Source organism: Scardinius erythrophthalmus (genome assembly GCF_964197995.2).
Source record: "Scardinius erythrophthalmus genome assembly, chromosome: 4".
NCBI classification, from domain to species: domain Eukaryota; kingdom Metazoa; phylum Chordata; class Actinopteri; order Cypriniformes; family Leuciscidae; genus Scardinius; species Scardinius erythrophthalmus.
The window spans coordinates 16417334-16430738 of NC_138224.1; the positions used below are offsets into that span (position 1 = coordinate 16417334).

The 13405-nt window shown below is 38.4% G+C and overlaps 1 protein-coding gene across 1 annotated transcript in view; it reads right to left on the reverse strand.

The window, feature by feature from the left end:
* ppp1r12a (protein phosphatase 1, regulatory subunit 12A) overlaps positions 1–13405 on the reverse strand; it is a 72436-nt gene that overhangs the window by 40402 nt on the left and 18629 nt on the right. The window lies entirely within an intron of this gene.

Genomic DNA, 13405 nt, shown 5'->3' on the forward strand with positions numbered 1-13405 from the left:
TGACATTGAATACTGGAGTAATGGCAGCTGAAAATTCAGCTTTGCAAATGCAGGAATAATTAACATTCCTGTAATATTATATTAGATGTGTTACCAGTGCAACCATTTTGTTGTAAAGGGCTCATGAAAGCATGACTTGAACAGAGTGAAAAAATAAAAATAAAATAAACTATACCCTCATTCACCAATTCAATACATTACTTTCTTCATTTCTACAATAAACAGTTTTAGGACACAGTGATCATGTTAACTACCAAATTTTATATCATACATTTTAAAGGGGCCTTTCAGTGCCCATTGTCAGACTAAACTCACAACTTTGAGTAGCGTCCAACCTCGGTTCTCCACGTGCTCCCCTCTTGAATGCTTGCCCGTAAAATCTCCAGGTCTTACATCTGGTTGCCTTGTCAATACCATAGACAAATGGGGAAACACACGAACCAGCCTCACGTTCAGGGCACAAGACTATCTAGTTGAAATCCTTGCCCAAATTTGGGCTGTTTACAGTACCGCAGTAGAAACGTGTGGGCGCTCTTATCAGGGTCTTGTCAAGCTTGGTAGAGGAAACCAGGACTGTCCAAACAGTCGACTAACTTTTCACAACTAAGCGACTAATAACATTTGTCAACCAAGCCTCTTCTAGTCGACTAACGGTTAATCGGCAGCCCTATTAACATGACACAAAATGTGGTTAATCTGGAGACCTTTCATGGGCACCCAAATACAGCTCACTGCCTTATGTCATTCCCTGCCTCAGGATAATGTGTCCTACCCAGTCCCCTTAAGGCAAGCAAGCATTCCCTCTGGCCTCAAAACACACCATGTTTATTATAAGCCTAACCCAGCAATTCCCACAGCCCAACAATGGCAATCCCTTAATGGCTGTAATTGTTCAGGCCTGACAGGTGTGAGAGTTCGTGACCACATCAGTGAATGCAGAGCTGGACTTTGAGCTACAAGACAAGGGAAATTACTCTCCAAAGAAAAGGACTCGGAGTCTTGGAGCACTTGTGTAAAAAAAAAAAAATGTCAGTGTAAATTCCTTTCCGAAAATGCACAGGGTAGTTGTAAGAATGTCATCAGTGTGTAATGAAGACAGATTTGGTATGTGGGCGTCAAACTGATCCAGACAGACATGAGGTCTGTTTTTTACTTGATGGTTCGGCTATACGTCCAGGAAACATTTGGGAACTAATCTGACTATTAACATTAGTAACAATAGTAAGGATTGCATCCAAATCGCACATCACAGATCGGCCGCGGACAGGCATGTACACGTACAGAGACCACAGACATGTAGTGACTCAATAGTGAACAAGTTGTCACATCTCGGTTCAAAACAGTTTGACAGCGCTGGAGGAAAGCATGGATTAGAAACAGACATGGAGATACAGCAGATATATTATGTGGATATAAAAAAAAATAAAAAATAAAGTGCAGTCTAATATGGCCCATGCATTTTTATTCTTTAAACGCAAGTAATGTTGTCTTGTTTGTAGGGGTGTGCCGGTTTCAGAATTGGTGATGACGGTTATGAAGTGAGTCAAATGTGACGGTTCATAACATAACCATCGGCCGGGGGTGGGGGTGGGGGGGGGTTGGGGCGTTGCGAAGGTCGTCTGTTATAGACCCCTTTTGCGCCGACGTCACAGTTACGTCACGGCGCTAGCTGGAGGCAAAACAAATGGAAAACTGGAGGCGGCCAATACAAACCAGCACAGATTCGGCTACATAATAAGGAGCTTAAATTATTATATTTATTATTAAATGTCATCTTGTTGTGTTGTTGGGTGCAAGAATCGATGAAAAATGAGTATGCTGTATCTGGAATTTTTATTTCTAGAAAATATTCATATTAAAATTGCACCGTAGTGTCACTCTTTACATTGTCGTATTCTTGGCGCTGGCTAGGCAGAACTGCGGATCGTAGCACACAAGTCTTTACATGACCATTCAGCACATAGTTATAGGCATCTAAATATATATATATATATATGCCCTCAGTTTCTCTTTACCCTCGGTTTCTCTATCGGGTAAGTTAGGTGTAACGTTAGAAGTCAGGCCACTCAACTGGAGGTAGCGTTAACGTTAATCCTGTCAGATCGTCCATTGACTGAGCGTGTACGGTCATCTGGTTCCGTCTGCTAAAATTAACTTTTGCAAATAACAATCGCAGTCCTGGACAGTGAGTGACCTTGCACATTAAGATAAAATTGGATTTTCTCAAGTCATTGTTAAAAAACAAGCTAACAAAACTTGCAAACTAGCGTTAGTGAAGCGGCCAGAGGGATCTTTCTGCCTCCAGCTAAGCCCCGCCCACACAGATACGTCACCATGTTTACCAACTGTAAAAGGGTCTATAGGACAACTTAGTTTGAATAAACGAGCAGACACTGATTAGCTACTTGGTCGCCTATTAAACAAATAAAATTAATATCTCAACAACATCCGCACTAATGTTTTTTTTTTGTTTTTTTTAAAGCCGCACCCGCCCGCCATCCGCTGATTGTTTTGCGGTCTATGGACGATGCAATGCTCTGCTGATGCGAGCCGCAAGAAAGCCCTTGTCTGTTCTAGAAAGGATGCAGCAAAGATATTTAATGCTAATGTATGAGGCATAGGCCTACGCTGAGTTTCATTCATTTACGATGAGATGCGCTCTAGTTCACAATGAAATGCAATGCAAGTGAACGCGGCGCGCCCGCGCCTGCATTTCGCGGTTATTATATTGTCTATGTTTTCTTTTTATTTATTAAATAGGCTACATGAAATTGGTTGATGAAACATTTATTAAAATTAAGATACAATTTGTACAAAACGAAATTCGTTTTAAAGAAAGGCTTTCTACAAAGCAAAACTTAATGAAGTGGTAAAAATCATGTCTGATGATTTACAAAACAAAACTTCATTAAGTGGTAAAAACCATGTCTCCCGAAATATTGCGCATCTTATGATCCAATCTTTTATTACAATTGTTTTTTGAGCTAAAATGTAATACACATCATATATACACACACTGTATATGTTTCGTTTATCAAACATGTTTGGGGCCAGTCAAGGGCTAAACTGCACGATCACGGTAATGATACATTTGTTATTATTGCAAATGTTTATTGCTTATTGCAAATGTTTTTCCTTTGTTTAATAAATCTCATAATGATGGCACATCACTATATCATAGTCGTAGCTTTTATTTCTATCTCAAATGATTGGCGGTCGGTCAGGGGGTACTTGGCAAAGAATCAAATACAGTTGGAAACGACGTAGATCACTAATAACACAGACTGTTAACAATTGTTTTTAATTAGTATTTAAACATTCTCTATGATAAAAAAAATGTTTGTAAAAAATATTTTAATAACACGGTTTTGGCGGTTATAGAGTTCTAATGACGGTGTTCAACTATAACCGTCGGTCTCACGGTTATATACTAACCGTCACACCCCTACTTGTTTGCATTATTTAATTTCTTTTTTGATGAAGAAAGTTAAGGAATCTTACAACGGTACAAACTAGGCTACTGTACTGTACAATATATGTTGGTGCTTGGGACATTGCTTTTAATGGTGAGACTTTTGTTTTTGTAACCAGGCAATCAAAAGAATTATATGAAAAAATTGGATTTAGATTTATCAGACAAAAATAGAGAAGATACAAAGAATAATTCTTCAATACTGCTCCCAAATCAGCAGGTCATCTTCATTGTTGAGTGCTAAAGTCACATTTACTGTTGTTCAACGAATTTTCACAGACAAAATCCAGCAATTTCAATGGAAATTCATGGGATTTTGTCCATGTCCCAAATGGCACACTTAAATGCAATTGCGGTCTTGTGGACTTACAATGGCTGCCGCGTACACGTGTGCGTTAAGTCCATGAGACCGTAGGGTGTCCCATTTGCGGTGGGAAATGTGCATTCGATGCGCACTGAAGCGAGCTCCACAGCAGACATCTTCCCGCTAGTCAAAGCGGCTTTGCGTCACGAAAGTGCGGAATCATAGGAAGACTGATAATAATAATAATAATAATAATAATAATAATGATGCTGGTCTAAACACCTTTGGTCACAAGCAGAACTCAGCTCACAAGCAGCTGACAGCCATGTTGCTGATGGTAAAGAAGAAAACTGCAGAACTACCGAGATGAGTGACGTTCAATTGAACCCAAAAGGATTCCTGTCTAAATGTCAACAATAGACCACTTAAGCTGCTCTTAAGGAACAAGTGGTGAACTTCAATAGACAAAAGTACCACAAATACATCCAAACAGCTGCTGGTCTGCCTTGTAACCAAATTTGTCAGCACCATGCTGTGTAGGATCTGGTCTGTGACGCACTGCTAAAAATAGAGGGTTTCAGCCCTGCACATGCTAAGTCTTGGTTTTACTCATTCGATGCCACATTGACAGATATGAGTAATTCTGTTTTGACGGTACAGAATCTCACTTCTAATAGATAGACCTATGCATGCAGAATTCAATACGCAGTTGAGTGAAAACTGTCCCAGCAGCCAAAAGAGAATTTATATACTGCTGAGCAAGAGTTTAATTAGAGGTAGGATCAGTCTACAAACTCAAACTGCCAACCTTTTTGTAGACTTTCAAAGACTGACCAGACATACGAGACCACAGTAAAACTGAAGGCCATTTTTTCCACATTTTCATTTCTAAATGACTACAGGTCTTGTGGACTTACAATGGCTGCCGCGTACACGTGTGCGTTAAGTCCATGAGACATGTGCATTCGATGCGCACTGAAGCGAGCTCCACAGCAGACATCTTCCCGGCAGTCAAAGTGGCTTTGCGTCACGAAAGTGCGGAATCATAGACTGCGAGGGTTTAGGGTGCCATTTGGGACAGGGCCTTTGTATTTCGTGTGAGGGCAAAAAAAGATTTTGTTGACCAACAGAAAGCAGCTTGGTTTGAATGTGATTTCTGTGAAAACTGTGCTTCATTCACTATTGACAATTCAGCAAAATGCCTGAAAATGTTGCTAATGTGTCTGAACTATATGCAATATTAATTCAATACGCAGAATTCAATACGCAGTTGAGTGAAAACTGTCCCAGCAGCCAAAAGAGAATTTATATACAGAGACCACAGTAAAACTGAAGGCCATTTTTTCCACATTTTCATTTCTAAATGACTACAGATGCTTGATTCTGGACTCAAATCAACAAGGATGCAGGCTAACAAAAATAATCAAAGCAGACATATTCATCCTCTTTTCTTCATTCAGAAATGGTTATTATGGACACTTTTTGTAAAAAATCTAAGCTGGAGAATATAGCCAAGATTAAAACAAGTCAATATCATGTATACATTGATGAGTGAAAATGCATGAACATTTTTGAGTGCACTTTGCAACAGACAGAAATTATCAAACATCTCAACTCCACCTGGATTTTTGTTTCTGGGTATAACAGACTAGTTCACCCAAAAAATGGAAAAAATGTCATTAATTTAGACTTTCATTTGTATACAAACAATGATCAATGCAAATACATAGAGCTAATGAAATATTGTAAACGGAAGGTCAACCATACTTGTTGGGTGTGTTGCTTGATGTGCAAGAACAAACCTCATTGGCCAAGAACCTACGGTTGAACTGCCACTGACCAATATCAGTGTTTATAAGTGAATAAATAAAAGCCTAAATTTAATCTGTTGATTTAAGATAAGCTCAGATTATGTCTCTTCAGAAGATTTGTATTTGCTCCCTCCATTCATGTGGATTTATTTTTTATGATGTCTTTATGAACTCTTTGAAGCATCCATTTTTTTGGTGGAATGGACTTTCAATGGAGGGATAGAAATCTCTCTGGTTTCATAAAAAATATATTAATTTGTGTTTCGAAGATGAGCAAAAGTCTTTCAGGTTTGGAGCAAGGTTGGAGGGTGAGTAATTAATGAACTAGCCCTTTCAAATTAGAGATGCTTTTAAAAATAATCCATTTTAACATGCACAATAACCGCAATATCTTTCAGCTATTATATGGTCAACAAAAAAAATAAAAGCATGAGCATCTGATCACCCAGCCCTAGTTTGCAGACCTGAGCACTTCATCACCATCATGTACTATAATAATAAAAGTGGATGTGGACAATAATGTGGACACATGGACAATATAATCTAGTCTGATAGGTCTACAAAAGCCATACTGTTTTTAAAAAAATGTAGTTAGCAAATCTGAAACAGGACATCAGGGAATTTCCCATCAAAAGAGAAGAGACATTATGCACTAATTTCCCATAAGGCACTATTCAACATGAATTCCTGAACATTGCAAACACATTAGAAAGTTTTCACCAATTTGGGAAAGTTCTCTCAAATCAGGCACATGCCGATTAACACAAAAACTTAAGGTTTTCATCCAATCAAGAAATTTCCTTAAAATCAGTTCCACACCGTTTAACCCCTATAAAATCACTTATACCACTGAAAGTCCATTCCACCAAACATCAGCCTGCGAGAGCAAGAAAATGATTGGCCGCAGAAGAGCCACATTGCTGTGGGGGCCAAAAGGAGGAAGTGATGCCTCAGAGTAGCACTGTACCATAATGAAACCTGATCTTACACAGACCTCAAACTTCTACAAGACCGACCACATGCAATGTCAGTAAGTTAAAAGTGAAGTGTGTAATATGCAGAGACAGCTAAAAGTAAACCATTAGTAGGATGATTTCCCAGAAGTTTAAACACCGTGGCACTATCAAAACATCACTCTGTTTGTTTGAGCATCATGACAAGCCTGACGCAGTTATATCAGCTTGTCCAATGGTGTAAGTTCAAGGATCAATGGAGAAGGATGAAAGTGATTTTGGGCACATGTCGGAAAAATAATTACAAATAGGAATTAATTCTTTTTTGCAATTCTCTTTGGTGACACTACAAACAAGATTAATAATACACACAATACGTATATTTAAAATGAATTAATAAAGTACTAATTTGGTGACACTAGAAGCAAGACTAATAAATAAATAAATAAATCCAATTAGAATACATTAATAAAATATAGTATTTTTAAATTGTTTCTGAATTACTATTTATATTATTTATTTTTGAATTGTTTAATTCATATTTATATAAATTATTTTTGAAATTCTGGTTGGTGACACTATAAAAAAAATTGAAAGGAAAATATAAAGAATACTAAAAATTATTTCGCTAAAGTATCCAAAAGGAATTAAATGCTAATGCTCAACATGTCTGCATTCATAATAATGTCCTGATGTTACACATTATGGCAACAACTAGGGCAGATTACAGAGAAGCATCAAAACACTTGAGATGATACAGCGACATGACAAACCCCCAACAAAACCACATGAGATCACCTTCTCAGACGCTGAGAAAGAGAAGGTGAGTCGTGACCCTTGCATCTCCTCAAACACACCATTCAATTTGGACAAGACTAACAGCACTGATTACAGAGTGTTATCTACAGATTAACTTAATAAAGACACAATAAAGGTTAAATATGGCTCAGATTACAGCTGAAACAATACAATGCCCATCAGATGCGCCAGCCTAATCCTAACACAACACACTGAGAGCTCTGGCTACGCTGGGAGAGACAGGCAAATCCGCAGATCTGAAACATACAACTGACGTGCATGCGAAGATGAAGCCCTGCTTGTTTCCATGGAAATGGGGCTAAAAGTGGAGAGAGAGAGAGAAAAAAAGAAGACAAGAGTTTGGTCACGTTGGCCCTTTGTAACTAACATAAATAAATAAAAGACGGGAATTCATTTAAAACACACCAGGGTTGTTCCAGCAGCCCCTGGAGACGGACTTTGCCGAGGGGAAGATGAAAAGAAAGTCTTACAGCTGAGGGCCAGAGGGGGTCCGACTTCTTTTGGAACAGCGGCGGTTGTGTTTGAGCTCTTCAGTTCGGCTTAACCAGCGCCATTCTCATGGCCCTTTATGGTCAAACTCTGAACACATGATTACGGACCCCTGAACATGGGGTAAAAGTCTATTTGAACCAGCTGATGATGTCTCTCCATAATAGGTTAAAACCAAGAGGGAAAACCCTCTACCGTCGTGAAGCAAACTGCTGCCAAATAGTAAAACACTGTATGAATGGTCACTAAAGAAATCTTGGGTGAATCTCACAAAACCAGTCATGGGTAAAAGAAATGTACCATTAAGATTATTAAATACATTTAGGCTAGTCAAATTAACCAAATAAAGTCTTGAGAGGGTAACAATAAACCGACAGAGAGAGAGAGAGAGAGAGAGAGAGAGAGAGAGAGAGAGAGAGAGAGAGAGAGAGAGAGAGAGAGAGAGAGAGAGAGAGAGAGAGAGAGAGAGAGAGAGAGAGAGAGAGAGACAGAGAGAGACAGAGAGAGAGAGAGAGAGAGAGAGAGAGAGAGATCACATCACACAACTACAATTAACTCTATATCAACCATTACAAGACAAACTAGACGCATGGTCAAATAATTACCCATCGCTTGCAGTTCAGAAAAAGGACACTGGGCTTTTTCCATACTTTAAAAGGAACTGTGAATTCAATCCACCAGAGTTGAGATGAGTACAGCCTCCCCCACGCATTTACGTGTGTGTGTGTGTGTGTGTGTGTGTGTGTGTACAGGGGCCGGTGACTGTGTGTGAAGCAGCAGCAAACCCATGAGTGATTATCTCCCAAGTCATCACACAAAGCGTTTGGATCTAACTATAGCAGCACTTCACTTCAAGGGGAGAAGACACTTGAAGCCCCCTCCCATCTCACTTCCTCTAGTAGCCCCTGTAGACTCTCAGCTGAAAAATCAGGACACTTTCCCAATCCTGTAGTTCTTCCACCATTCCTCCATTGGCAAACAACAATCAAATTTTAATAAAAAACATACTAAAGGTCATGTGTTATGGAAAAGAAAGACCTGATGTACCATGAAGACATTTTAGTTAACAACACAAAATTCTCACCCTAGTCCAACCAAACCATTTATAGAAACCCAGCACAGGGCTGGACAATAAGGACGGCACGATAACCCTGGGCCAGCGTGAACGACGCTCAGGACAGTAGACGGAACTGGCCCGATCGGGCCAGTGCTGCATCACCACAAAAGTTTATCGTTTGCATGTGTTTTTAAGCTTCGCCAATTTAAATATTCAAGTACATGAAGATGCGAAAGAGAAGTAAATTCGGCACTTGCTGTTTGAGAAGTTCACACACATACGAAGCACATACCCAGAAAGCCGTGCCTCAGATAGCATGCAAATACTGAATTAAGTCCTCTTTCACGCGTTCTCACGCTTGAACGGACATATTCACACAAAATGTCAAACAATGGAAAAGTAGCGCAGTGGAATGTAAATATCAGTAAAAAAAAAAAAAAAAAAATAGAATAACTTTAGCGACAGATGTAATTAGTGGCTACTGTGTACTATCCCTTTAAGACCAGCCGCTGTCAGAGACGCGGATCTCACACGCGCCTCATTCTTTCCCGAGTCATCACAACTCTTCATGTTCATCATAAGACTACTCTTATGTTATGAAGACACTCGACAAAAAGACATTTTGGCATAATTGTGTGTGTTATTGTTCGTTCAAGCTCGAAAGAGAACTGTATTCTGTCATGCTGTTTTGTGCGCACGCACGATATTAGCGCGAGTCTTTCTGTGTGTCACAGTCAGGATTCACAGGCAGCGCGTTCATTTTGGCATACATGTGTGTTCGTTCTACCGCGAAAGAGAACTTGATACTGGCGCGTGTATCTGTGTGTGTGTGTGTGTGGAGGACATTCACAGGCAGCTCGTTCTTTTATGTATTATCGTGCATGAATGGTTTAAAAGCATTTGCATTAATAAGTGCGTTAACAGCGCTAATTTGTTTATTTAATATAAAATCGCAACATTTTGCGTCATATAATCGCGTAGGCTTGACATCGCGATTGCGATACGATTAATCGTGCAGCACTACATAAAAGCAAATTTTATTTAAATTCAAGGACGAAAATCTTCACTAATAATCAGCCGGGTTTTTTTTGTTTTGCACATACAACATATGTCAGTGACATAACTTATGCACTTTTATTTATTGTATCAAAAAGCATTTGATGGGGAGACAAAAGTGTAAAAACAAAGTGCAAAGCATGTGTTCAATTAAAAGCATTTCAAAGAAGGCTGAGCCTTATGGCTGCCATGTCAAAGGTGTTTCCCACAGTTCATAGCTTAAAATTATACCATTATATTCCTAGCAGTAAATGTTATAAACAACTCAAAGTCAAAAAGACCATTGCAATAGCTAGGCTACTACTTTTCACAAAGGGATTCTGCATTAAACTTCTACATTTAGAAGGAGCATGCACGTGTTAACTAAAAGCACAAAACAGAAAGCTGCCAAATTTTCTAGAGTTCAAGAATGTTTTTATTTCAAAGTAAACATTTGTCTCATATTAGAAAAAAACTCAGAATTGATACGAGTTGTATATTACAATTTATTATAAAATGTATCATTGTTGACAGAGCACATGAATATCTGAAAAGGTGTGCTGCTTCACTGGCTAAGAAAAGTCTGCAGCTGGCAAAGCGATCAAGCCCAGAAGCAAGAGGTGGTGTGTGAGAGCCAACCGTCCTTGGCATTCCCCTTTTTAAGTGGACAACTATGTACCCTTCAAATTCAAATTGCAAAAACAGCAGCATGGAGACACTTCAAAATATCTTATTAGTCTCAACAGAAAAAGTAAACCACAAAAGTATAAGCAAAAATAAATGGTTTTATGTGGTGACAGCCAGCCAAAAAGTATTCTCCAACTGAAAAAAAATAATAGTAATTCTTTGGCCAAAAGCTTTGGACAATATGATTATATAATATAACATCAAGAGATGTTAATTTACAGAGGTTAAGGCTCATATGTACATTAGCTCTGGTCCTTAAGTAGAGCATGACATAATTTGCTTAGCAAGTTTCTTTACAAACAGCAAAAAAGCTTCAGCTGGTGGTAGCCAAGTTAGCTTATGCAAACTTTCTTTTCATGGGTTCTCATATCTTTAAAACATGACGTTCAGGCTATAGCCATCATGAAACTGATTATCTCATTCTAAATGTTTATTACCGAGCAGAACACATGATAACCTCTTGAGTATCTTTAACGAAACCCAAACAGTCCATCAATGGGCTGGTTCAAAATGAAAAATATCACATATGCGACTAAAGAAAAACCATAATGCTGCCTTCTTTTATGAGCCAGCACTAGCTCATGCAATAACAAAAGATAGGGAATACAGTCTAAGGTCAGATAACGCACATGTTTTCTTTAAAGGGAAATCCAATTCACTCCCTTATAAAGCAACAGCAATGATACAACGCTGCCTCTGCCGGACGTAAACGGCGACCCGCTCCCACCCCAGCCGGCTCGCTTTCTGCTGCTGCAGAGGCCACCTAGCGAGGCTACAGTCGGGACCAGCTCTATCATACCACTGGAGAAATTCCCAGATAAGTAACAGCACAGCTCCGAGCCCTGAGCAAGCCAGAGCCCCGCCTCCTCTTTCTACATCACCAACGCACCAGCACACAACCACTTCCACAAAAGGAATTCCTTCTTTGCTGTGTTAGTGTGTGTGTAGAAAGAGAAAGCAGCAGCACATTGAAAGAGAGCATGTGCAACTAAAACAAAGAAAGAATTATCAGGCAAAAGGGAGATGGACTTCACTGAATTAAAAAAAAAAAATACATTATGTATTTGTATACTGGATATTTAATTGTGGAATATCATTTTTCTATTTTAATATAAATTTGCATTCTTCTAACACTAACTTAAAGAGATACAGCTGCTGTAAGCTATGTCTTTAAACGTGCAGGTGTTGATGTGCAAAACAATGTAACAACAGCTGTGTGTTTGTGCATGACAATGAAAGTTCATTACCTACAGGTTTTCACAAACTACTAATGTTACTTAATACAAAGTTTCCTTTAAAAGCTCTTTTTATACGCATACGGTACATTATAACACCATGTCTAAATTCAGTATTTAAAACTGTTGACTGTTTGTAGTATAAAACTGTTTTGTTGTATTTATTTTTAATATCCACCATTTATTGGTTATCGACCACTAGACAAGTATTAAGTTTATCGGTATCTGCAATTATTGGAGTCTAAATATTGGTTATATTGGTAAAAAAAAAAAAAAAAAAGTGACAATTGTTAATTTAAATTATCATAACAACAGCATAAAACAATATACAAACTATACATAGATATATAAATATACAGGGCTCGACATTAAGGCTTGTCCGCTTGTCCGGGACAAGTGGATTTTTTTGTAGGACAAGTGGAAGAGAAAATTAGTTGTCCCACTGGACAAGTTAAATTTCAAACAAAATAAAATGCCATGTTACTTCACGTTATGTGCCACTCATTACGTCTATAATTTTACAGATTTAATTTTACCGATTTGAGACGTCGAATAACTGCCAGATTCAAACTGTGCTTTCGCGCGTTGCCTGGCGCTGAGCCAGAGTCGGACGCGTTCAGCGCTGTCATATATCACAACTAAGCAGTGTTTTCAACCTCATAATGTTTATTTTAGGTTTCAGATATTTAAATACACATAAGCACGAATAAAACAATACATTTGGAGTTTGTAAAATACACACTGATGTCTGTGGAAGCAGCAATAACAATCTATTCAAATATAATTTGCCGACATGTGTTATTCATATCAGACAAACATAGTGGAAGTAAAGTTTATTCTATTCTTCTCAGTTCACCGGCCACGTTCTTGCATTTATTTCGGGAGAAACTGATGAATTCACGTGCAGTAAATCCGACTGACAGGACAACATTGCGGCGCCCATCTCATGTTATAAATCAAGATTATTTATAAAGGTTTTTAAACGACCAAACGCACTCACTTGCACGTATTTAAGAATCGGAATATCAGATAGGCTGATTGATGACATGGTAAGCAAGTTTGTGAATATTTTGGATAAAAAAGGAAAAGCGAAATAAAAGCGACATCTGTCATACAGTATTATTGTGGCTGCGGTGTTTCGCGTGACGCGTCGCCATGGAAACGTTAAAGGGAACGTTCGCCTTGAAAAAACTCACTCTGGGGGTGGGGTGTCAGTTAGAATATTTTAAACTTACGCGTGAAAGGGTTAAAGAAAAGATCAAAAATAAATATATGTGTGTGCTGTAAAGTGGTTAAAAAAAATCGGAATCAGCAGGTCAAACTCAATGAAAAAACGGGAATCGGCCTAGAAAATTGTAATCTGTGCATCTTTTTTAAAATTGCAAAAATGCAAAAAATGCAAAAGATGCTTTTTTAAAATTGCATCTTTTTTTAAAAAAAAAATTAAATTATTTTAGATATAGTATACAGTAAGTCTAGCTAGCTTGTCTGAGGATACCTACAAGAGTCACCACTTCCTCTGGTCTGGTGATACACTGCGCAA